The 26,525-nt window shown below is 45.2% G+C and overlaps 1 protein-coding gene across 5 annotated transcripts in view; it reads right to left on the bottom strand.

The window, feature by feature from the left end:
• The window catches only part of LOC139272602 (zinc fingers and homeoboxes protein 1-like), a 42,590-nt gene extending 25,970 nt beyond the window's left edge, over positions 1-16,620 (bottom strand). For 2 of the 5 annotated variants that reach the window (XR_011594916.1, XM_070888684.1), the window contains exon 1: positions 15,727-16,185. The gene's annotated coding sequence lies outside the window, so the exon portion shown is untranslated. Of the gene's footprint in view, positions 1-8,677; positions 8,751-15,726; positions 16,186-16,494 lie in introns of those variants that run through there. The other 3 variants (XM_070888689.1, XM_070888695.1, XM_070888694.1) reach the window with 3 other exon arrangements.
• Between the last annotated feature and the right edge of the window lie 9,905 nt (positions 16,621-26,525).

Genomic DNA, 26,525 nt, shown 5'->3' with positions numbered 1-26,525 from the left:
GTGTTTATTTTAAGTTTGTTCAAATCGCACGACGACGCGAACGCGTAACGACACGGTAATACGAGGGGCAGCGTGAAAATGGGTAATCAGTTGGATAAAACAACGGATGCAGATAGTCCGCTACAAAAGTTATGTGAGGAATTCCCTGAAAGAGCTGAAGACTTTAGAAAATTATCAGGAGCCCTGAACAAGTTATTAGGAGATGACCAGTGGCCTCTAGGTGGCACTAGAAGCGTAGAGGTAGCAAAAAAAGCACAGGGATTAATTTGGAGAAGGGGACGAGGAAAAGGGGACAAAAATTTAATTGCAACATGGCGACACTATTGTCAAAAATTAAAAGATGCATCACTTCTGTCAAGTTGGCAAATAAATGCTATTAAATTAAGACTCTCATTGACAGAGGGAACACATGTTAAAACTGTAGACGTCTTAATAAAAGAATGTGCGCACGAGAAACTTACTAAGAGATCCTCTGAGAAAGGTATTGACCGACTACGTAGTCAAATGGCTGGCCTTGTGTTAACCGAGGCTGATGATGAAATTGATGAGTGGTCACTGACTCAGCGCCCAACGGTGCCTCCCGCACCCCCTGGCCCCTTGCTCCAGTCCTCTTCCAAACACCCTCCACCTTACACTCCGGCGAGAGGAGTTAAAAATAACCCCATACCAACAAAGCAACAAACGCAAACTGACTCATCATCCTCTGATAGCGATTCGGATCCCCAGTTCACAAGCAATATAGCCGAAAGGACCAGATCTCACACTCGAAAGGGCAGAACTATATCTCGATATCACAGACAGTCCCGTAAATCTTCTAGTCAAGTTGTGAAAGACATAGCAAACACCCCCGCCGATCGAGACGCAGAACTGTCAAGCAGTCAGACAGCTCTGAAACATCCTCCGACCTAGAAATGATTTCCAAGATCCCAAAGTCCCGACACCAATTCCCTGTCAGACCAATGCCAAACCCTGATGCACAACAAGCTGCAGACCACCCCACTATAGATGTCTATGTGATCTTCGAACAACTATTTCAGTTTATAATGCAGAATCAAGGGACCTGTGGGCCTTGGTAAAGCAAACCTTGAGCCCAACTGAACACACCCGATTTCTAACTCACCTAGGACGTGCTACTCATGATGCATTGTTGGTTGCTCACCCTAACGATATCCAGGATCGCCTAAATGCTATCTTCAATTCTCTCACCATGACCCTTCAGAAGCCCATCAGTATGGCCACAGTATTAGAAACTAAACCCAAGCGTGAAGAAACTGCCGATTGAAATATACGGGAGTCAATCAGGAGATAATGCCTTCAGGGCAGGAGAGGATTCTCCTCAATTCTGCACTATCCTACTTCAGTGCCTGCCCTATTCGATTGCTCACGCTATCCGGACAAATAATATGAATTGGGCAGATAACAGTAAAGCCCAGATGGAAAGGGCGGTTAGATATTATTGGCAGGAAAAGAAAGGGGAGGGGGGAGGTGCGCCCTAACCCGGGTCAAGACTGAATACGTGACTAGAAAAGAAGAGCCATCTCGGGAGGAAGGATCAATAGAACCGCAGTGTTGCATACAGGATTGGATGGATAAGCAAGGATACGGTTATACTAAACAACCAAACGGCCCGAGCCCTGCTAATAAACCTCCCTATTGTCCCCGGCATGGTATGGGAAGAGGTCGGGGCTGGGAAAGACGAGATGGATGTTTTAATTGTGGGCAGGAAGGACATTGGAATAAAAATTGCCCCTACCGTCAGCATTGAAAAGGAAGAGGAGGAAGAGGAGGGGGGCAAGGGGGGGAAGAGGAGGATCTTACACTAACTTCTCCCAGAACAACCCCTTTGGTCAATTGTCCCCTGATGGACTACGCAGCTTGATTGTGCAGGGATCCTCCCCGGACGACGAGCCAATGATATTGTTAAAAATTCTGAATGAGTGGCAACCCTTTTTGATAGATACGGGAGCCTTCATGTCTTCTGTACAATCAAAGCTTAAACTCCCTGCCTCTACTGAAACACAGGAACTTTCAGGATTCCTGGGACAAATCTCGACATTCCCGGTGTCAGAACCGGTTAAAGTGGGTTACCAGGAAGAATCAGTAGAACATCGATTTGTCATCACTACCAATCTGGACTGTAACTTGATGGCTAGAGACCTCCTCTGCAAATTCCAGTTGCATTTGGAGTGTGGAGATGATGGGATTATTGTAAAACAGGGAACCCTTAAGCGGCAGTATTATACCACTAGAACCCCTCAGTGGTGGTCTCTGGACCTGCCGCAGGCACCCTATCACGTAACCCTAGCATACGATCCCAGCGGAAGGAATCAGGACCTGCAGAACTTTTATCAGGATCACGAAGGGGAAGTGAAGGGAATTCTATTAAGGGCTAGAGTGACTGGACCGGAAGGAAAGGCAGATTTTGTGGAAATGGATAAGAATCTGTGGAAACAGCCCCTAACAATGGCACCGCATATTGCTCGTGAAGCATTAGCCCCTCACCATGCTAAAGATTTGGGAGTGATGGTACACAAGGCCATAGATGAGGCTGACCCTACCAGCCGGGATGTGCAAATCATAAAACATGGCCGAACAGTCCAATTTCATGGGGACCCCGAGAAAGTCTTAACGACTCTACAGCATCATACTGGCTCTGACATACCTGACTATGTGGATCCTCATGTGTGGGCAGAGGACCCCTCCCATGTGGGTTATACTCCCATTGATCCGATTGAGATCCCAGTGAAGGGCAATGTGGACTGGCCCTCTATCCAACAGTACCCACTGAAATCACAGGCAATATCCACCGACTGATTAAGGGGCTAATGGAACAGGGGATTTTGGTCCGATGCCAGTCCCAGTGTAATACTCCTATACTGGCAGTGCCTAAGCCAGGCAGACCAAAAGAATACCGTTTAGTCCAAGACCTTCGAGCTATCAATGCTATTGTCCAGCCCCTGCACGCTTTGGTTCCCAACCCAGCACAGATACTGTCTTTAATCCCAGCAGACGCCAAGATCTTCACAATAATAGACCTCCAACACGCCTTCTTCGCTTTACCGCTAGCCCAGGCGAGTCAGTACCTATTTGCCTTCACTTATCAGGGACAGCAATATACCTGGACTAGACTTCCCCAAGGGTTCATCCACTCTCCAACCTTATTCTCAAGGTGCCTGCAGAAACAGTTACAATCTCTCACGCTGACTAAGGGATCTACTTTAATTCAGTATGTGGACGATTTACTGGTATCCAGCATAGATGAACCAAGTAATAGAGAGGATGCTAATCAGTTATTGAATTACTTGTCCTCCCTGGGATACATAGTATCCCCGTCAAAGGTCAAAATTGGCCAGTCTCAAGTCAAATTTCTTGGGATCATTTTATCAGGCACCCACCGAGCCTTGGAGGCATGTCGAATCAAACCCATCTGCCAGTTTTCAGTCCCTAGCACGGCTAGACAAATGCGGCAGTGGTTGGGGATGATAAATTACTGTAGATCCTGGATTCCTAATGCTGCCCTGATGAGCAAGCAACTCACACCGTACACTACCAAGGAAGGCAGCTTTAAAATAGAAACCACAGACATCCAAGCCTTTAAGGAACTAAAAACAGCCCTGCTGCAAGCTCCGGCTTTGGGACGGCCCCTCTACGACCGTCCCTTTCAACTGTATTGTACGATCATGAAAGATTGTGCTACCGCTGTCTTAACTCAGAAACACGGGGATAAACATAGGCCTGTTGCTTACTACTCTTCTAAAATAGACCCCGTTGCCTTGGAACACCCCGTATGTACTCAAATATTAACTGCTATCTACAATCTGCTGCCAACCTTACCCTTAAGCAGGATATTGTTGTATATACCTCTCACTCCGTAGCTGTCCTCTTGGGTCAACTGCAGACTCAACATCTTACCATGGCTAGGCAAAGTAGATATGAGATCTACCTACTAAATAATCCAAGGCTGACCTTTCGGCACTGTACTGCCATCAATCCGGCCTGTTTTCTTACCGAGCCACCCCAAGATGAGGAAGAACCCAGTCATGATTGTTTATCTTTAATTCAGGAGGCCACATCAGTCAGGGAGGATTTAGTTATGTACCAATGGAAGATCCAGACTGTATTATGTATGTAGACGGAAGTTCTTCCATTGACCCAGAAGGCAGACGAAATTCTGGATACGCTATAGTAAACCAGGAGAATCAGACCGTGGAATCTGCCGCCTTTGAGACCGCCTATTCCGCCCATCAAGCTGAACTATTTGCCCTTACCCGAGCCTGTATCTTGGCTAAAGACCTTAAGGTTAATATCTATACCGACTCTGGGTATGCCTTTGGAGTAGCCCATAATTTCGGACAATTATGGAAAAATAGGGGATTCCTAACCTCACAGGGGAATGAGATATCTCATAAACAGCTAGTATCTGATTTGTTGCAAGCCCTCATGTTCCCCAAACGCATTGCCATTGTCAAATGTACTGCCCACACTACCGGAAATTCTCTGGTTGATGTAGGGAATCGTTGTGCTGACCAAGAGGCTAAACAGGCCTCTCGTGACCAACAGATGGTAGTGCCCAAAATGATGAGTCAGACTAAAAATCCTGCAAAGGATAAGTTAGCCTCGGAAAAACCAATGCCAACCATCCAAGATGTTATCAAAGCACAGGAGGACGCTCCTGAAAAAGATAAACTGTTGTGGAAATATTATGGATGTACTTATGACAATGTTTCTATACTCTGGACCACTCCCGCGGAACAGACTTGCATTTCTGACGAGTTGGCTCTATGGGTTATTGAATGTATGCATTTTGCTACTCATTGTGGAGCAAGGACCACGAGTGACACACTTTTGGCTACTTGGTGGCACTCTAGACTCCAGGCGCTCACCCAGAACATCAGTAGTCGTTGCCTGGTTTGCCAGCAACATAATCCAGGGAAGGGAGTCCCCTGTGATTGGGGTAAAACGCCCCTACCCGAAGGTCCCTTTGAGACATGTCAGTTGGACTACATTGAGTTGCAAAAAGTTCAGTGTTACAAATATGTGTTAGTAATAGTAGATGTGTTTAGCAGATGGATTGAAGCCTACCCTACCCTGGACAATAAGGCTCAAACTGTTGTTAAGGTGTTAATGAGGGAAATTGTTCCTAGATATGGTATCGCAGCTCGACTGATGACCACCTATGTTCTTTCTCTGACTCAGGCTCTGCGACTAGTTCACAACCAGGTTCAAGATGCTCACCTCGACCTCCCAGTTTTACCCGAATTGTCCCTCGTGGCACCAGGGAAGTATGGATTCGGAAGGGATTAGAGCCACAATGGGAGGGGCCTTTTCAGGTGTTACTCACTACCCCCACTGCAGCCAAGGTTGAGGGGAAAAGTGCCTGGGTTCACCTGCACCACTGCAAGCTCGCCACCCGCTAACGAACCTATTTTACTGGTTATTCTAACTCCTGTTTCTGTTCCAGACTTCCTCCTCTCCATAGCTGAACAAGGCCGTTGACATCCTAATTGGAACGTGGACCAGTTTGAACTTTTACCCATAGTGATAGACAGCCAGCTACACCGACGGTGACCTGAGAAGAGAGATGGGAAAACTGAACTCTTTTAATCAGCAAAATAATTGGACTATTTATCTGAATCCTGAGCCATAAGATGAAACTGTCTGTATGCCACAGTCTGTATAATAGTGTTGATGTATGACAGTTTCGGCGCATGGGAGGGGAGACAGAGACGAGAGCTCCATGTAAACACCTTTTTGTACATGTCTTATGTTTATGCGCAAAATGGGAACTTTTCTAGATGTTGGGTGTGTTCACATTCCCTATACATTCCAAAGGGGGAATTCCTTTGCGCCCCGTTCCACTAACCCTAACTGAGACTGTCAGATGGATTCAGAGCCAAACTATTACGAGAGGAGGGGGGCCAATACAATACTGCTGAAGCTCTGGAGGGCATCAAAGGTGAAATGGTAGCAATAAGGACCGTAGCATTACAAAACCGAATGGCCCTCGATTACCTGTTAGCTGAGAAAGGGGGAACGTGTGCCCTGATAGGGTCTGAATGTTGCACTTACATTCCTGATAGTTCAGAAAAGATAACCAATCTCGCTGATCACATAAGAAGGGAGGTGAAGAAGTTATCCACACCAGCAGAAGGATCTAGCTGGTTTGATTGGCTATCAGATGGATCTTGGAGATCCTATCTAATTGTTGGTTGCCTTAACCTTTGTTGTAAAGTAATGATGGCAAGGTTAGAAAACCCTCTTGTGGTCAAGGGCTCCCAAGTTATGATCCAACGAACTAAAGAACTACTCGACACTAACAACAATATGATTCAGGAAATAGAGTGTGAATGGATGAATGCGATACTCCTAGAATGATCCTAAGTGTTATCATGGAATGATAAAAGGGGGGAATGTGAATGTTTAAAAATGTATAGAGACATTGAAGTTGAGAACGTGGGAATTGTATAGGGACAGTATAAGCTAACAAAGAATTCATGGAGGAATAGCCATGACATCTCAGACTCGAGACTGCAAAATGTTACAACACTAACACATATTGAAACAAAACCCACAGCTTGCAGAAAAACCTCAAGGTCTTATTAAATCATGTTATTAACCTGAAACATTAACAGAAGGTCTTTGTTTAAAATCAGACCATACTTAGGTCGGCTTATGAGTGGACAAAGGGAAAGAGGGATCAAAAGAGATAGGTTGAACTAGGATGTCACTCGAGCCCTATCTTGTTATCTTTTGCCGAAAATGTATAACCATCGTCCCTTTACAATGTAACGTCACTTTGTCCGTAGGAAGTGGGTGCGTTCGAACAGACTTGCATTCCTTCTGTCTGATAAAGTCCCAGATCGGGATTTGATTTTTAAATAAAAGCTTGCTTTGTTTAAAGCACAAACAGTATTCGTTTCAGTAATTTTGCTGAACCAGATTGAGGTAAAAGAATCCAGAAATCAATCCATGTTGAAATTTGGTTCCAGAAAAGTTAAACGGTTTAAAAACATGTCTGGAAGAATAAGGATCAGATTGGAATAAATTGACCAAGATGTAAACCTAGTTAAATGTGTAGACACAGAATTCAGGTGCAACAGGTCTTCAACTGATTTAATCCCCAGTTGAATATTCTATCTAGAGCCAGAAGTAAAATTTAGTGGCCAAATTTTGAAAATTGCTCTCCTTTATTTTTGGAGCGGTGCATGGGATCGCCCCGGCTGTCTTCCCGCTCCGTTGGTACGTGCAGACCCCTTACCGACCCCCTTTTCGCCCCGCATGGGAAATTGCCCCACGGGAGCGGATCGGCCACCTCTCAGTGTCCCCGACAGCTTTCCCCGGTGGGAAGCACGTTTGCCCTTAAAGGGGAGGGCGCACTGCTGCAGCCACCATTTTATATTAATTGTTGGCCGACTGCCAGGTCGACCCAACAATGGGCGCCACGGGTTCAACCGAGCCGCCAATAAGCAGCCTGGCACCCCCTCTTTGGTACCGGGCTGCTGGCCTGGCCAAACCCCTCCCTGGTAGCTCAATGTTTGCCATTAAAGTGGCTGCAGAGTTTGCAGTGGTCCTCCCCTTTAACTGAAGGGGAGGGACGTTGTGACTCGTCAGCACGATGCAGCATGTCCGCGTTGCGGAGCCGCCCTGCTAGCAACCCCACATCCGCCTCGCTCCAAACAAAACCCACCATAGAGCTGAATTTTCCCGGATTGATCACCCCATGCATTGGGGTGGACAGAACACTTAAAAAAACGGAAGGTACGCCCCGTTTGGGGCAGAGGGCAATTTCAGCCTCTTACTGTCCCTGTTGACCTAGGTAAAATGCCCTGGACTCAAACAAAATTTAATTCTACTTTGACCAAGATTTCAGTAATTAAATTTTCCAAAATATATGATGTAATCATGGGACAACTACAAGAGAATTGTGTTGTGTGATATCCACACTTCTCAATTTTCCAGCAGGAGCCATTGGATAGTGTTCATGAGCACAATCCCTGGCTGAGAGCACCAAAACCAGCACAGAACCATACTGAAGTTGGGATCTTCCTGGACTATGTGGCTGCCTACCACACTGGAATTTACCTGTGGAGTATGCCATGTGGGGACAGGTGGAGTGGGGAGGAAGAAAAAATATAGATGAGTCCAGTGCAAAGGAATTTTACATGTTTACAGTGCAGGGTAAATTCCATAACAGAAAATGAAAACTGTATTTTAAAGCTGCTGTTCTTAAAAACACAGTCTTAAAATTGAAGTTTGAACAGAGTGTTTTTAAAATCCTTTACGGCTTCAGTTCCATAACATCCAATTGCTTACAATTTATCAAACAAATGCCAATAAAAGGTCTGTACTATTGTCAGAGGTATTACTACATCCAGCTCCTTTCTCAATTGTACAATATCCTCATTTGGAATTAAAACCAACATGAATTTACGCATTAACTTCAGAGATTTTCAAAATGTGGCAAAGCACCTCTGAAGCAGACCTGAAACAGCTTACCTCAAGTCACTGAGAAGTATTGTAAGCATATTAAAAGTTTAAGTTATTTTTAGTTACATGACTTGTGTAAACACAATAATTCATGGAACTTTAGAATGCAGAATTTCTTCTATTTTTGATCAAGAACAGAACATACCAGTGAGTCATCAGACTTCCAAAGTCAGATAAACAGATTACTCACAAGTTAAAATCTTCACCACCAGTGGAATAAATTCTGTATTCCACAGGAGTATTTTCTAGACCGTAGAATTTACCTTCAAATTGAGAATATTGAAAAAAAAATCATTCAATTTGTGATCCAGAGTGAAACAGAGTTAATTTAACTTTGAAAGTATACTGCAGTGCTTTCTGTTGACCTAATCCCAAGCTTATGAACATAAGTAATAGCAGGGTTAGGCCATACTCCGCCATTCAATATCATGGCTGAACTTCTACATCAACTCCACCTTCCCACCCTATCCCTTATTGCTCAAAAATCTAGCAATTTCATTCTTCAATATACTCAACAACTGAGCACCACAGCCCTCTGGGGTAGAGAATTTCAAAGATTCACAACCCTCTGAAAGAAATATCTTCTCACCTGTCCTAAATGGCTGGCCCCTTTATCCTAGATCTAGACTTTCCAGGTCACTCTCAGACTAGTTGCACCCACAGAACAACTTTAGTCCGGGGCCAGGAATACTGAGAGAGGCCTTGGGAGCGGGAAAAACAAGAAAAAATTCCCCAAAACATTTACAAGAACCTTATCTATCGAATCGCTGAAAAAAGTTACAATAAAAACTTTAACTTACCTTTTTTGCAGGTTTTCATACTTACTGCTGCTGGCAGGGCTGCACTGACAGGTTTGACCGTCGCTATTCTGGACACGGCGAATGGGTCGGGAAAAAGCCGAAAATCTGACGCAAACGCAATTCGCGTTGTTGCACGTCGGCGCACCTCTGCCTGGCAGCATTTGGAAGCGCTGCCGTAAACAGGTACCCAAGGATCCCGCCCAGGTTTTGCAACTAGATTTTCGCCACGGAGGGTCAAATCGCAGCGAAAACCCGGTCGCAAACCTGCCAAAAATCCGGCCCTATGTATGCATACACAGGAATGATTTTAACCCAGTTAAAATCACATGTGGGACTTATTCGTCAAGGTCCCGCTACCTTTATGTAGGTCTCTACTTTAACCTGCCGGAAACCAGAGGGACCCTTCTTTAAATATGCAGATCGAGCTTGGGTGACATCATCAGGGCCTGATTGCTATTTTAACTACTGGCTTGCATGGGTAACTTGTTGTGATTTACCTGCCACCAAGCCAACCGAACAGGAAAAGGAGTCGGGGCCAGAAGAGGTTCAAACAGTTACATGCTTTTACTTTAGATAGTTTAAGCTTTCCCTGCCCCAGGCTTTATCTAACCACAAGGCCCTCCCGAACTTCGCAAAGTGGCTGGGACATAAGAACATAAGAATTAGGAACAGGAGTAGGCCATCTAGCCCCTCGAGCCTGCCCCGCCATTCAATAAGATCATGGCTGATCTGATCGTGGACTCAGCTCCACTTACCCGCCCTCTCCCCGTAGCCCTTAATTCCCTTATTGCTTAAAAATTTATCTATCTTTGACTTGAAAACATTCAATGAGCTAGCCTCAACTGCTTCTTTGGGCAGAGAATTCCACAGATTCACAACCCTCTGGGAGAAGAAATTCTTTCTCAACTTGGTTTTAAATTGGCTCCTCCGTATTTTGAGGCTGTGCCCCCTAGTTCTAGTCTCCCCTACCAATGGAAACAACCTCTCTGCCTCTATCTTGTCTATCCCTTTCATGATTTTAAATGTTTCTATAAGATCACCGCTCATCCTTCTGAACTCCAACAAGTAAAGACCCAGTCTACTCAATCTATCATCATAAGGTAACCCCCTCATTTCTGGAATCAGCCTAGTGAATCGTCTCTGTACCCCTTCCAAAGCTAGTATATCCTTCCTTAAGTAAGGTGACCAAAACTGCACGCAGTACTCCAGGTGCGGCCTTACCAATACCTTACACAGTTGCAGCAACACCTCCCTGCTTTTGTACTCCATCCCTCTCGCAATGAAGGCCAACATTCCATTCGCCTTCCTGATTACCTGCTGCACCTGCAAACTAACCTTTTTTGGGATTCATGTACAAGGACCATCAGCCGGTCCAGGCAGCGGGCGGTCGAGGGGGTCGTTCAACCTGACTGCCTGCCTCTCTTCCGCTCTTACATCTGGTCCAGGGTGTCCTTGGAGATGGAGCGCGCGGTGTCCACCGGTACGCTCGCGGCCTTCCGCGAGAGGTGGGCACCGGAGGGACTGGAGTGCATCATCACGTCCAGCAACCAAATTTTAATTTGATTTTACGTTTTAAAGTTTAATTTGTTTTAATTGCCGGTGCTTTTAGTGTTCCCCTCCCCTTTTATAGGGGGCACTGGAAAAAATGTGAAAAATGTGATTTTAGCGCCCCAAAAAAACCACAAAAAAAAAGAAAAAAAAGGGGCCTTGTAAATGTCTGCTGTGTCATCCAGGGCGGGTGGCACGGTTTAATGTTTTTTGTTTTGCAGATAAACTCCAAAAAGAGTTTCATGTACAAGGACCCCCAGGTCCCTCTGCACCACAGCATGTCGTAATTTCTCCCCATTCAAATAATATTCCCTTTTACTGTTTTTTTTTCCCCCAAGGTGGATGACCTCACACTTTCCGACATTGTATTCCATCTGCCAAACCTTAGCCCATTCGCTTAACCTATCCAAATCTCCTTGCAGACTCTCCGAGTCCTCTACACAACCCGCTTTCCCACTAATCTTAGTGTCATCTGCAAATTTTGTTGCACTACACTCTGTCCCCTCTTCTAGGTCATCTATGTATATTGTAAACAGTTGTGGTCCCAGCACTGATCCCTGTGGCACACCACTAACCACTGATTTCCAACCTGAAAAGGACCCATTTATCCCGACTCTCTGCTTTCTGTTCGCCAGCCAATTCTCTATCCATGCTAATACATTTCCTCTGATTCCGCGTACCTTTATCTTCTGCAGTAACCTTTTGTGTGGCACCTTATCAAATGCCTTTTGAAAATCTAAATACACCACATCCATCGGTACACCTCTATCCACCATGCTCATTATATCCTCAAAGAATTCCAGTAAGTTAGTTAAACATGATTTCCCTTTCATGAATCCATGCTGCGTTTGCTTGATTGCACTATTCCTATCTAGATGTCCCGCTATTTCTTCCTTAATGATAGTTTCAAGCATTTTCCCCACTACAGATGTTAAACTAACCGGCCTATAGTTACCTGCCTTTTGCCTGCCCCCTTTTTTTAAACAGAGGCGTTACATTAGCTGCTTTCCAATCCGCTGGTACCTCCCCAGAGTCCAGAGAATTTTGGTAGATTATAACGAATGCATCTGCTATAACTTCCGCCATCTCTTTTAATATCCTGGGATGCATTTCATCAGGACCAGGGGACTTGTCTACCTTGAGTCCCATTAGCCTGTCCAGCACTACTCCCCGAGTGATAGTGATTGTCTCAAGGTCCTCCCTTCCCACATTCCTATGGCCTGCAAATTTTGGCATGGTTTTTGTGTCTTCCACTGTGAAGACAGAAGCAAAATAATTGTTTAAGGTCTCAGCCATTTCCACATTTCCCATTATTAAATCTCCCTTTTCATCTTCTAAGGGACCAACATTTACTTTAGTCACTCTTTTCCGTTTTATATATCTGTAAAAGCTTTTACTATCTGTTTTTATGTTTTGCGCAAGTTTACCTTCATAATCTATCTTCCCTTTCTTTATTGCTTTTTTAGTCATTCTTTGCTGTTGCTTAAAATTTTCCCAATCCTCTAGTTTCTCACTAATCGTGGCCACCTTATACGCATTGGTCTTTGATTTGATACTTTACTTTATTTCCTTGGTTATCCACGGCTGGTTATCCCTTCTCTTGCCACCCTTCTTTTTCACTGGAATATATTTTTGTTGCGCACTATGAAAGAGCTCCTTAAAAGTACTCCACTGTTCCTCAATTGTGCCACCGTTTAGTCCTTGTTTCCAGTCTACTTTAGCCAACTCTGCCCTCATCCCACTGTAGTCCCCTTTGTTTAAGCATAGTACGCTCGTTTCTGACACAACTTCCTCATCCTCAATCTGTATTACAAATTCAACCATATTGTGATCACTCATTCCGAGAGGATCTTTTACTAGGAGATCGTTTATTTTTCCTGTCTCATTACACAGGACCAGATCTAAGATGGCTTGCTCCCCCTTGTAGGTTCTGTTACATACTGTTCTAAGAAACAATCCCGTATGCATTCTATGAATTCCTCCTCCAGGCTACCCTGTGCAATTCGAGTTGACCAATCGATATGTAGGTTAAAATCCTACATGACTACTGCCGTTCCTTTTTCACATGCCTCCATTATTCCCTTGTTTATTGCCCGCCCCACCGTGAAGTTATTATTTGGGACCATTGCTTCTGTCCACAGTGGTGGCATCCTGCCGCCTGACATTCCGCTTCTGCCCGCCCAAATTCCAGCTGCCGCTTCAACTCGGAGACTGATGGGGCCTATGCAATTGAGGCCTGGGAATAGGCCTGCCTCGACCCCCGGCTGCACGACTGCTGCCCCGAGTTTAAAATCAGGGCTATAGTTTCATTTCAAGAACAAAATATTCTTGCACATTACATAAAAACGAATAATGGTACCGTTACCAAAAAAAACTAAAATTCACAGAAAGGCATTCTCTGACATGTCTGAATTCTGTTTAGCAAACGTTCACAGTCAGCCAGTTGGAAAGCATCATTGCCCTGAAGCGGTGGTTCAAACCAGCTACTATACTACAAAGAAAAAACACTATTTCTTCAACCAGATCTTAAATCAATTGCTCCCAGTATATTTTGAGGGCACTGTCACATTTCATGTTCACTTCCTGGAGGTACAATTAGATTAACAAAAATGTACGGTTAACCCAACCATTAGACCACGGCTATATTGAAAGTGACATGATCACAATGCAGACCTGTTGAGATATAGCAAACACAACTCCAGTCAGGTTTTACATAACTGGAGAAGTCAAGCTTTTGTTCAATGGAAAATGGGTGAAAGATGATTTTTGGCTACCTTTTAAACCTAGAATTTCTTAGCTCTGCAAGACTATCATCAGCATCGATTGAAAAACAACCTGCAAAACAATTAAAATACCAGTGATTCATGTCAGCCCTCACCAACCCCCCCCAAAAATGTGCAAGAATCAATAGGGATAAAATTCTGTACATGTAATTCAATAAAATATACTGAGTTTGCAAGTTACACCATGGCAAAGATCATTTTTTTTGAAGTATGAATCACAGGATAAATCTTTTAAAGTCTCTGGACCATTGCAAGTTCCTTGGTAGCTCTTGAAAAAAGCCCATTTGTATTCAGTGATCTGAATGAATTATTACTTTGATTTGCCAATCTCTTTATTTCAGTTGAAAAAAAGAAAATTGCAAGGCATTTTCAAAAATAATTGTTAAATAAAAGCTCCGCCCGGGTACCAGCTCCTTCCCAAGTCAGAGTTGGTGCTGACAGTCTCTCTCTCTTTCTTTCAAAGCCCTGCTCTCTGGTTGTGAGTTTCACTACTGCTTTCTGACTAATGCTGATGTTCCCTCTCTCCCTACCCTTTCCCAGTTGATACAGTTTCTGCTTGCCCAATCCCAGGCCACACTACTGCTTTGTCCTGGCTCCTGCTAGTGTGCTCACTCTCTTAATCGCCAACCGCCCCCGAGGAATCTCATTTTCAACCTTCAAAAAAAGAGGAATTAATCTTACAAGAAAAAAAGCACAATCAGCCACAGAAAAAAAAAATTATACAGAATTGTTGGAAAAGGGAAAAGTAAAAGCACTTCTGGAGTGAGTAATGAAACTGTGAAATGTGAATTAAAAATAGCAAAGTACAAAAAAAATGAAGAACTGGGAAAAGGAAGAGTCACTAAGGAAATAGGCAAAATGGTTTTGGCACTTCACCATTCAGTTGCAATGTTCATTTTGCTTGTAGTGGTTAGAGTGGGATAAAAGGCTCAAGTAATAACCCTCTGCCTCCCCCAACCCACCCTGGTCTCTGCCACTGACTGTCTCCGTCTTATTACAAAAATCTGGAGTTCCTATCTCCCTGCTGCATAATCCTCAATCTGCAAATTAAAAACTCCTCTGAATCTGCAAGTTTGAAAAATCATCAAACTGGAATCATAAATGATACAGGTAGTACAATACAATAAAACAATATTTGGTCATGTAAATATTTATGAATGTTCACACCAGCATGCAATAAAGTGCCCCATGATTTGGATTTTCAATTCGATCAATTGAGCTCAAATAGGAAGTAAAACCTGCAAATATTGGAGATCTGAAATAAAAATAAAAACATTTGCAACAATTTTATGCTTTTATCTGAAAGGTTGGGTTCGTTACATCCTGAAAATATTATTCTTCACTCACTAAGCAAAAAAATTACAAAGTAGCATGTTCAGCATTACTGCTTTGGATATTTCTTAGCTTACTTCAAATTAAAATTACAAATCATTTATTTGCAGGTTCCAATACAAACAAAACCAAAACTCCTTCAACCACCTCAAAACAAATCATACAACCCACCTAGTTAAAACAAAATAATTTTGTCAACTTAGTTTTACCCACTAATAGATCTACAGCCGGGTGCAAAGGAGCAACACCTGATTCACAACAATAACTTGTATTTATATAGCATATTTAACGCAGTAAAATATCCCAAGGCACTTCATCGGAGTGTTATCAAACAGAATTTGACACCGAGCCACAAAGAAATACAAAATGCTTGGTCAAAGAGGTGGGTTTTAAGGAGCAAATTAAAAGGAGGCAGAGAGGATTAGGGAGGGCAATATTCTGTTTCTTTTTCAAGACTTTATTTTTTTTTTGCAACACTGTTCCACCTTTTAAAAACAATAATCATAGAATGAGGCCATTCGGCTCATCGTGCCTGTGCCAACTCTTTAAAAGGAGCTATCCAATAAGCCCTACATCCCCAGCTCTTTTTCCCAATAAGAAAAAATAAGTTAACCATATTCCAATATTCCGTTTCTTTAAAAAAAAATTGCATTTACAAAATAAAATCTTTCCCCCTCAAGATGAAATCTGGCACGGTCCATCAGTTTATATAAAACTAAAACTGTTTGAGGAGAGATTAAGACTGCATTGTGCAACAGTAAAAACAGTCCACCCACCTGGCGTGCACAGCGACAGGGCACGATGTGGCTTTGCAGGCGCACGGTGAGGGGGCATCCAGCGGCTCGCGCGGGCGTCGGTTGGGGCGGGTGGATGGATGGATGCGCGCGGGAAGTTGATAGCTCGCTCGAGGAATTTCTCCCCTATTGTCTCCTCTCGCTTCCAACGATGATGGGGAGGGGGGAAGAGAGAGAGAGAGAGCGCGCGCGCGCGAGAGCTGACGGTCGCACGGTTGATGTGTGTTGTGCGTGCGCGGGAGCTATCTTTGAGCTCCACCCCGATTGTCTCCTCCCACTTCCAGCGATCGGAAGGGGGCAGTTGGTAGCTCGCTCCCGCTTGTCTGGTCTCGAGGAGCTTCTCCCCTATTGGCTCCTCTCACTTCCAACAATGGGTAGCTGACGCTCGCGCGGTTGGTGTGTGTGTGTGTGTGTGCGCGCGCGCGCGCGCTGTTTCGGAACTCGAGCTTCTCCCCTAGTCTCCTCCCGCTTACAACGATGGGAGGGGACAGTTGGTGCTCGCTCCTCTCCCCCCCCCCCCCCCCGTCTCTGGGTTCGAGCTTTCTCCTCAAACGGCCGGGAGGCTGACAACGGGCAAGGACGATGATGATGATGATGGTGGTGACGACGAAGCGACGGCCGCCGTCAATATCCTCCAACAACGTTTATTGAGAAAACCTCCTCCCTTCGTTCCCTCCCCGCCGGTCTTTTCTTTAACGAATGGCGCCTGCTTTTTTCTTTCTCCGATCGCTTGCTGCTCAGATGACATACCCGACACCCAGGAACCATCGAAACCGCATATTGGCCTAAGACTCCGTTGCCCACCAACCATCCAGTGCTCGATATCGCTCTTTAATTAATTGACGGATTTATTTTATCGGGAGGGACAGCGTTGCCGACGCCCTGACGTCATCGGGGCGCGACTTTGGCAGCCGCAAAGCGAATCTCATTTAATTTTACGACCTAGATTCTCTTTGATTAGAAAACATTCTTTCGATTTGTGGTGGGGGTGGGGATAAACTATCGACACAACAGCATACCTGGTAAAGTTAAGAAGAATAAATCGCTACAACAGTTTTTTTTTTTCAATTACAAATTCGAATGGCTGGAAACTCCTTGCAAAGCGAGCCCTGAAAGTACCACCCGGAGCCCCGTTAGTGACACGGCGCCCGGCCAGGTCAGCGCTTTCGCTTCAAGTCACGTTTGTGTGACAGTTTATTTAATTTTGCTCTTTGCAGATTTGCATATCATTTTTATATCTTACAGAGTGCGGGAATAGTTCCTACTACATCAACACAAGAGCAAAATACTGCGGAAATAGAAAATGCTAGAAATACTGAGCGGGCCAGGCAGCGCCTGCGGAGAAAAAAACAGTTAACGTTTCAGGTCGATGGCCTTTCGTCACCAGTGGAATAAGTTAGAGATGTAACAAGCTTAAAACAATGTAGAGGCAGGGAAAGGGAGTATAGAACCTTCTATATCGCTTTATCGTGAAGGGTTTTGATAAACTAAATAAAACTTTCCAGTGGCAGGAAGGTCAGTAACTAGAGGGCACCAATTTAAGGTAATGATGGGTCAGAATTTTGAAAACAATGCAGAATGGTTATAAATCGATCGATTGTTTTGACTTTTCCCGGGCAGATCACCTCTTGTCACCGAACGAGTCGGCCTCCCACAATATCTACAGAATCGTGGCAATGAGTTGCTGTGATCTTGACACTTAGTGTGTAATTATTTCTGTGGTGCCCATGTTTAATATTCTCTTTAAACTCTCATTACAGTGCAGTTACAGTTGCATGTTGTTAGTGTGTGTATGTGTGCTGAGAGAGTCTGTGCCTGTGAGTGGGACTGACATTGATTTCCAGCTCAAAGAACAAAGTGGAGGTTACACCTTCTGGAAAGGCAAACCAAAGGAATAACGCCGCCTCCACGGAGTCGGTTTCGCCATCAAGAACGAGCTGGTTGACTGCCTCAGAGACTCCCCCTACGGGATTAACGAATGTCTCACGACCCTCTGACTCACCCTATCCTGGAACCAATGCGTCACAGTCATAAGTGCGTACGTCCTAACACTCAATGCAAAGAGGGTTTTTACTCCAGGGCTTCGAAAAATCGCTGTCCCACGTCCCTACGGACGACAAACTAATCCTCCTCAGCGACTTCAACACCAGAGTCAGCAAGGACACAGCCCTCTGGGGAATCCCCACTGAGGCACTAAAGTATGGCGGAAAGGCACTATTGGCATGAATGCATGACCTTATCTCTCATCTGGAAGGAGGAGAGCATGCTGGGAGATCGCAGAGATGAAGTAATCGTGACCACCTTTTTTAAAAAAGGGGACAAGTCCGACTGCGGCAACTACAGAGGGATCTCCCTGTTATCAACCACTGGGAAAGTCATCGTTAGAATCCTCCTCAACCGTCTTCTCCCTGTGGTTGAGGAGCTCCTCCTGGGATCACACTGCGGATTTCGTCCTCTTCGGGGTACAATGGACATGATTTTTACAGAGCGACAGCTGCAAGAAAAATGCAGGGAACAGCAGCAACCCTTGTACATGGCCTTCTTTGATCTTACAAAGGCCTTTGACACTGTCCTCCTCCGTTTCGACTGCCCCCAAAAGTTTGTCACCATCCTCCGCCTGCTCCACGACGACATGCAAGCCGTGATCCTGACCCATTACAGACCCAATCCAACGGATTGATTACAGACCCAATCCACGTCTGGACAGGGGTCAAGCTGGGCTGCGTCATCGCGCCAACCTTCTTCTCAATCTTCCTCGCTGCGCTGCCCCACCTCACACTCCACAAGCTCTCCGCTGGAGCAGAACTAAACTACAGAACCAGTAGGAACCTGTTCACCCTTTGTCATCTCCAGGCTAGATCCAAGACCGTCGCAACCTCTGTCGTCGAGCTACAGTACGCGGATGACGCATGCGTCTGCGCACATACAGAGGCTGAACTCCAAGTCATAGTCAACACCTTCATTGAGGCGTACCAAAACATGGGCCTTACACTAAACATCCGTAAGACAACGGTCCTCCACCAGTCTGTCCCCGCCACACAGCACTGCCCCACAGTCATCAAGATCCACGGCATGGCCCTGGACAACGTAGACCACTTTCCATACCTCGGGAGCAAGGGCAGACATCAATGATGAGATTCAACACCGCCTTCAGTGCACCAGCGCAGCCTTCATCCGCCTGAGGAAAAGAGTGTTCGAAGATCATGACCTCAAATCTGCCACCAAGCTCATGGTGTACTTGGCTGTAGTGATACCCGCCCTCCTGTATGGCTCAGAGACATGGACCATATACAGGAGACACCACAAATCGCTGTAGCAATACCACCAACAATGTCTCCGCAGGCTCCTGCAAATCCCTTGGGATGACAGACGCACCAACGTTAGTGTCCTTGACCAGGCCAACATCTCCAGCATCGAGGCACTGACCACAGTCAACCAGCTCTGCTGGGCAGGCCACATTGTTTGCATGCCTGACACAAGACTCCCAAAGTAAGTGCTTACTCGGAACTCCTATATGGCAGGCGGTCCCAAGGTGGGCAGAGGAAACGTTTCAAGGACACCCTCAAAGCCTCCTTGATAAAGTGCAACATCCCCACCGGCACCTGGGAGTTCCTGGCTAAAGACTGCCCTAGGTGGAGGAAGTATATCCGGGAGGGCGCTGAGCACCTCGAGTCTCATTGCCATAAACATGCAGAAGCCAAGCACAGGTAGCGGAAGGAGCGTGCGACAAACCAGTCCCAACCACCCTTTCCTTCAACGACTGTCTGTCCCACCTGTGACAGAGACTGTAATTCCCGTATTGGACTGTTCAGTCACCCAAGAACTAATTTTTCGAGTGGAAGCAAGTTTTCCTCGATTTCGAGGGACTGCCTATGATGATGATGATTTCCAGTACCGAACATATGCACATAAGATTTTGGAGTGATTGGCAAAGCATTTTTGACTAACTTTGCACAACCGCGCGCGGCCCGGTCGCGCATGTGCAGCACCAAACGGTGCGGTGGCGGCTGCGATCTGCACTGCCACACTTCTCTCGGTTCCATATAGTGAAGGTTAGGGGATCGGGTGTAGTGTGGGGTGGGGAGAGAAGAGAGGGACGGAAGGCAGGAAAGAGGTGGCTGCAGAGATAGTGGATGCATTGGTTTGAATCAACCAAAATTCCCTGGATTCTGGAGAGGTCCCAGTGGACTGGAAAACCACAAATGTAACGCCCCTTTTTAAGAAAGGAGGGAGACCGAAAGAAAACTATAGATCAGTTAGCCAAACATCTGTCGTTGGGAAATTGCTGGAGTCCATTGTAAAGGAAGTAGTAGCAGGACATTTAGAAAATCATAATGCAGTCAAGCAGTCAGCATGGTTTTATGAAAGGGAAATCATATGACAAATTTGCTGGAGTTCTTTGAGAATGTAACGAGCAGGGTGGATAAAGGGGAACCAGTAGATGTCGTGTATTTGGATTGCCAGAAAGCATTCGAAAAGGTGCCACATAAAAAGTTACTGCACAAGATAAGAGCTCATGGGGTTGTTGGTAATATATTAGCATGGATAGAGGATTGGCTAACTAACAAAACAGAGAGTCGGGAAAAATGGGTCATTTTCAGATTGGCAAACTGTAACTAGTGGGGTGTGACAGGGATCAGTGCTGGAGCATCAACTATTTACAATTTATATTAATGACTTGGATGAAGGGACCGAGTGTAATGTAGCCAAATTTGCTGATGATACAAAGGTAGGTGGGAAAGCAAGGTGTGAGGAGGACGCAGAGAATCTACAAAGGGATATAGATAGGCTAAGTGAGTGGGCAAAAATTTGGCAGATAGAGTATAATGTGGGAAAATGTGCGGTTATCCACTTTAGTAGGAAAAATAAAAAGCTAATTATTATTTAAATGGGGAAAGATTAGACAATGCTGCAGTACAGAGGGATCTGGGGGTCCTGCTACATGAACCACAAAAAGTTAGCATGCAGGTAATTAGGAAAGAAAATGGAATGTTGGCCTTTATTGCAAGGGGGATGGAGTATAAAAGTAGGAAAGTCCTGCTACAACTGTACAGGGTGTTGGTAAGAACACACCTAGAGTACTGCGTACAGTTTTGGTTTCCTTATTTAAGGAAGGATATACTTGCATTGGAGGCAGTTCAGAAAAGATTCACGGGGTTGATTCCTGAGATGAAGGGGTTGTATGAAGAAAGGTTGAGAAAGTTGGGCCTACACTCATTGGAGTTTAGAAGAATGAAGGTGATCTTGTTGAAACGTATAAGATTCAGAGGCAGCTTGACAGGGTAGATGCAGAGAGGATGTTTCCACTCGTGGGGGAATCTAGAACTAGGGGGTATAGTTTCAGAATAAGGGGTCGCCTTTTAAAACGGAAACAAGAAGGAATTTCTTCTCTGAGGGTCGTGAATCTTTGGAATTCTCTATCCCAGAGAGCTGTTGAGACTGGGTCATTGAATATTCAAGGTGGAGATCGACAGATTTTTGAACGACAAGGGAGTCCAGGGTTATGGGGAGTGGGCGGGGAAATGGATTTGAGGCCAGGATCAGATCAGCCATGATCTTATTGAATGCTCGAGGAGCCAAATGACCTACTCCTGCTCCTATTATGTAAAGAAGGTCAGCAACTCGGGAGGAGGAGAGAGTGGTGGGGGGGGGGGGGGGGGGGGGGTGGGTGGAGAGAGGAAAGAGCACAGAAAACTGTGAGGATGGGGTGGAACGTGAGGCAGGTCCGAAGGATGTGGGGGGGGTGGGGGGCGGGTGGGGAGATAAGAGCAAAACATGATCCAGATAGGAAGATGAATCACATTCTCATCCCTACCCCTCTGTTAGATGTGGATCATGTTCTTCCGACTTCACCACCTTTACACCCACACCACGTTCTCGTTCTCCTCCCCCTAGACTTGGTTGATTTCTTGAAAAGCCTGGAGCGTGTGCAGCAAGTGACATCATTGGACTAGACGAAATCCAGCAGTCATGACACCGTCACTATTCATTTCATACCCAATAGACCTGTTAACAATCCGTGACCTGCACACAATGCCCCATCTATGGAGTGGAGGGGGGTGCGTCAGGAACTTGTTGGGAGGCGAAAAGGTCAGGAATGTGGCGGGGGGCCAGGGGGAGGGAGGTCACAAACTTGTTGAAGGGGTCAGGAACTCGGCGGGGTGAGGGGAGGGGCAGGAGGGAACTCAGGGGAAGGGGGGATAGTCAGGAACTTGAGGGTGGGGTCAGGAACATGTTGGGGTGGGGGTGCGGGGTCCTAACTCATGAGGGTGAGCTTTATCTGTTCTCTGAAAGCTGTACTGTGAGCTCTGGAGCCTGGCAGTCAGAATGAATGGATCAAATTACATAGTGCGAAGTACTTGATTACTCAGACAGGCAGGATCTAAATTTCACATTCCAGACAAACTGATGGTGTGTCTTGTCCTCCAAGGGACCAGAAAACTGGTCTTGTCATCCAAGGGGACCAATCAGAACTTTGGTGTTGTAAATACACACTGCTATAAGATTTTTCAACTATATCCCTCAGTTGGTAGCACACTTGCCTCTGAGAAGGTTGTGGGTTCAAGTCCCAATCCAGGGACTTGAGCACATGACACTCCAGTGCAGTGCTGAGGGAATGCTGCACTGTCAGAGGTGCCGTCTTTCGTTTGAAACGTTAAACTGAGGCCCCGTCTGGTCTCAGGTGGACGTAAAAGATCCCATGGCACTATTTTGAAGAAGAGTAGGGAAGTTATCCCCGGTGTCCTGGCCAATATGTATCCCTCAATCAACATAAAAAAAACAGATTATCTGGTCATTATCACATTGCTGTTTGTGGGAGCTTGCTGTGTGCAAATTGGCTGCCGCATTTCCCACACTACAACAGTGACTAGTCCAAAAGTACTTCAATGGCTGTAAAGCGCTTTGAGACGTCTGGTGGTCGTGAAAGGCGCTATATAAATGCAAGTCTTTATTATTAGCTACTTTTAGTAATTTGGTGTAATTTCTGTAGCCTGTTTTTCAAATATATTCTACATCGAATTACATAGCATTTTACATCTTAGAGACAGGTCATTAAGCCAAACAGGGCTATGTCGGTGTTTATGCCCCACACGAGCCTCCTCCCACCCTACTTAGAAACATAGAAAATAGGTGCAGGAGTAGGCCATTCAATAAGATCATGGCTGATCATTCCCTCAGTAGCCCTTTCCTGCTTTCTCTCCATACCCCTTGATCCCCTTAGCCGTAAGACCCATATCTAACTCCCTCTTGAATATATCCAATGAACTGGCATCAACTCCCTGCGGCAGGGAATTCCACAGGTTAACAACTCTTTGAGTGAAGAAGTTTCTCCTCATCTCAGTCCTAAATGGCCTACCTCTTATCCTAAGACTGTGTCCCCTGGTTCTGGACTTCCCCAACATTGGGAACATTCTTCCTGCATCTAATCTGTCCAGTCCCGTCAGAATCTTATACGTTTCTATGAGATCCCCTCTCATCCTTCTAAACTCCAGTGAACAAAGGCCCAGTTGATCCAGTCTCTCCTCATATGACAGTCCAGCCATCCCTGGAATCAGTCTGGTGAACCTTCGCTACACTCAATAGCAAGAACGTCCTTCCTCAGATTAGGAGACCAAAACTGAACACAATATTCCAGGGGAGGCCTCAACTGCAGTAAGACCTCTCTGCTCCTATACTCAAATCCCCTAGCTATGAAGGCCAACATACCATTTGCCTTCTTCACCGCCTGCTGTACCTGCATGCCAACTTTCAATGACTGATGATCCATGACACCCAGGTCTCGTTGCACCTTCCCTTTTCCTAATCTGCCGCCATTCAGCTAATATTCTGCCTTTGTGTTTTTGCCCCCAAAATGGATACCCTCACATTTATCCACATTATACTGCATTTTCCCACTCGCCTAACCTGTCCAAGTCACCCTGCAGCCTCTTAGCATCCTCCTCACAGCTCACACCTCCACCCAGTTTAGTGTCATCTGCAAAGTTGGAGATAGTACTCAATTCCTTCATCTAAATCGTTAATGTATATTGTAAAGAGCTGGGGTCCCAGCACCGAGCCCTGCGGCACTGCACTAGTCATTGCCTGCCATTCTGAAAAGGACCCGTTTATCCCGATTCTCTGCTTCCTGTCTGCCAACCAATTCTCTATCCACATCAGTACATTACCCCCAATACTATGCACTTTGATTTTGCAAACCAATCTCTTGTAAGGGACCTTGTCAAAAGCCTTTTGAAAGCCCAAATACACCACATCCACTGGTTCTCCCTTGTCCACTCTGCTAGTTACATCCTCAAAAAATTCCAGAAGATTCGTCAAGCATGATTTCCCTTTCATAAATCCATGCTGACTTGGACCGATCCTGTCACTGCTTTCCAAATGCGCTGCTATTTCATTCTTAATGATTGATTACAACATTTCCCCCACTACTGATGTCAGGCTAACCAGTCTATAATTACCAGTTTTCTCTCCCTCCTTTTTAAAAAAGTGGTGTTACATTAGCTACCCTCCAGTCCATAGGAACTGATCCAGATTCGATAGACTGTTGGAAAATGATCACCAATGCATCCACTATTTCTATGGCCACTTCCTTAAGTACTCTTGGATGCAGACTATCAGGCCCCGGGGATTTATCTGCCTTCAATCCCATCAATTTCCCTAACACAATTTCCTGTCTAATAAGGATATCCTTCAGTTCCTCCTCACTAGACCCACTGTCCCCTAGTACATTCGGAAGGTTATTTGTGTCTTCCTTCGTGAAGACAGAACCGAAGTATTTGTTCAATTGGTCTGCCATTTCTTTGTTCCCCATTATAAATTCACATCCGACTGCAAGGGACCTACATTTATCTTCACTAATCTGTTTCTCTTCACATATTTGTAGAAGCTTTTGCAGTCAGTTTTTATGTTCTCTGCAACCTTCCTCTTGTACTCTATTTTCCCCCTCTTAATTAAACCCTTCGTCCTCCTCTGTTGAATTCTACATTTCTCCCAGTCCTCAGGTTTGTTGCTTTTTCGAGCCAATTTATATGCCTCTTCCTTGGTTTTAACACTATCCTTAATTTCCCTTGTTAGCCATGGTTGAGCCATCTTCCCCGTTTTATTTTTACTCCAGACAGGGATGTACAATTGCTGAAGTTCATCCATGTGATCTTTAAATGTTTACCATTGCTTATCCACCGTCAACCCTTTAAGTATCATACGCCAGTCTATTCTAGCCAATACACGCCTCATACCATCGAAGTTACCTTTCCTTAAATTTCCCAATTAACTGTGTCACTCTCCATCTTAATAAAGAATTCTACCATGTTATGGTCACTCTTGCCCAAGGGGCCTCGCACAACAAGATTGCTAATTAGTCCCTTCTCATTACACATCACCCAGTCTAGGATGGCCAACTCTCTAGTTGGTTCCTCGACATATTGGTCTAGAAAACCATCCCTAATACATTCCAGGAAATCCTCCTCCATCGCATTGCTACCAGTTTGGTTAGCCCAATCAATATGTAGATCAAAGTCACCCATGATAACTGCTGAACCTTTATTGCACACATCCCTTATTTCTTGTTTGATGCTGTCCCCCAACCTCACTACTACTGTTTGGTGATCTGTACACAACTCCCACTTGCGTTTTCTGCCCTTTGGTATTCCGCTGCTCCACCCATACCGATTCTACATTGTCCAGGCTAATGTGCCTCCTTACTATTGCGTTAATTTCCTCTTTAACCAGCAACGCACCCCGCCTCCTTTTTCTCTCTGCCTATCCTTTTTAAATATTGCATACCCCTGGAGGTTGAGTTCCCAGCCTTGGTCACTCTGGAGCCATGTCTCCGTGATGCCAATTACATCATACCCGTTAACTGCTGTCTGCACAGTTAATTCGTCCACCTTATTCCGAATACTCCTCGCATTGAGGCAGAGAGCCTTCAGGCTTGTCTTTTTTAGAATTTTGCTGCAATGTGGCCCTTTTTTTTTGCCCTGGGTTTCTCTGCCTTCCACTTTTACTATTCTTCTTCCTATCTTTTGCTTCTGCCGCCATTTTATTTCCCTCTGTCTCCCTGCATAGGTTCCCATCCCCCTGCCATATTAGTTTAACTCCTCCCCAACAGCACTAGCAAAACTGCCCCCTAGGACATTGGTTCCGGTCTTGCCAAGGTGCAGACCATCCAGTTTGTACTGGTCCCACCTCCCCCAGAACCGGTTCCAATGTCCCAGGAATTTGAATCCCTCCCTTTTGCACCACTCCTCAAGCCACTTCATCTCACTCTATCAATATATCCTTCTGTTCCTGTCTCCCTCATGTGCTTATCTAACAGAAAACAAAGAGTCGGGATAAATGGTTCATTCTCTGGTTGGCAACTAGTAACTAGTGAGGTGCTGCAGGGATCCGTGCTGGGACCCCAACTATTTATAATCTATATTAACGACTTGGAAGAAAGGACTGAGTGTAACGTAGCCAAGTTTGCTGACAATACAAAGATGGGAGGAAAAGCAATGTGTGAGGAGGACATACAAAATCTGCAAGAGGACATAGACAGGCTAAGTGAGTGGCAAAAATTTGGCAGATGGAATATAATGTTGCAAAGTGTGAAGTTATGCACTTTGGCAGAAAAAAATCAAAGAGCAAGTTATTATTTAAATGGACAAAGATTGCAAAGTGCTGCAGTACAGCGGGACCTGGGAGTACTTGTGCATGAAACACAAAAGGTTAGTATGCAGGTACAGCAAGTGATCAGGAAGGCCAACGGAATCTTGGCCTTTATTGCAAAGGGGATGGCGTATAAA

The sequence above is a fragment of the Pristiophorus japonicus genome, chromosome 1 (assembly GCF_044704955.1).
Source record: "Pristiophorus japonicus isolate sPriJap1 chromosome 1, sPriJap1.hap1, whole genome shotgun sequence".
Classification (NCBI taxonomy): Eukaryota; Metazoa; Chordata; class Chondrichthyes; family Pristiophoridae; genus Pristiophorus; species Pristiophorus japonicus.
This window is presented reverse-complemented; position numbering and strand designations above follow the sequence as displayed.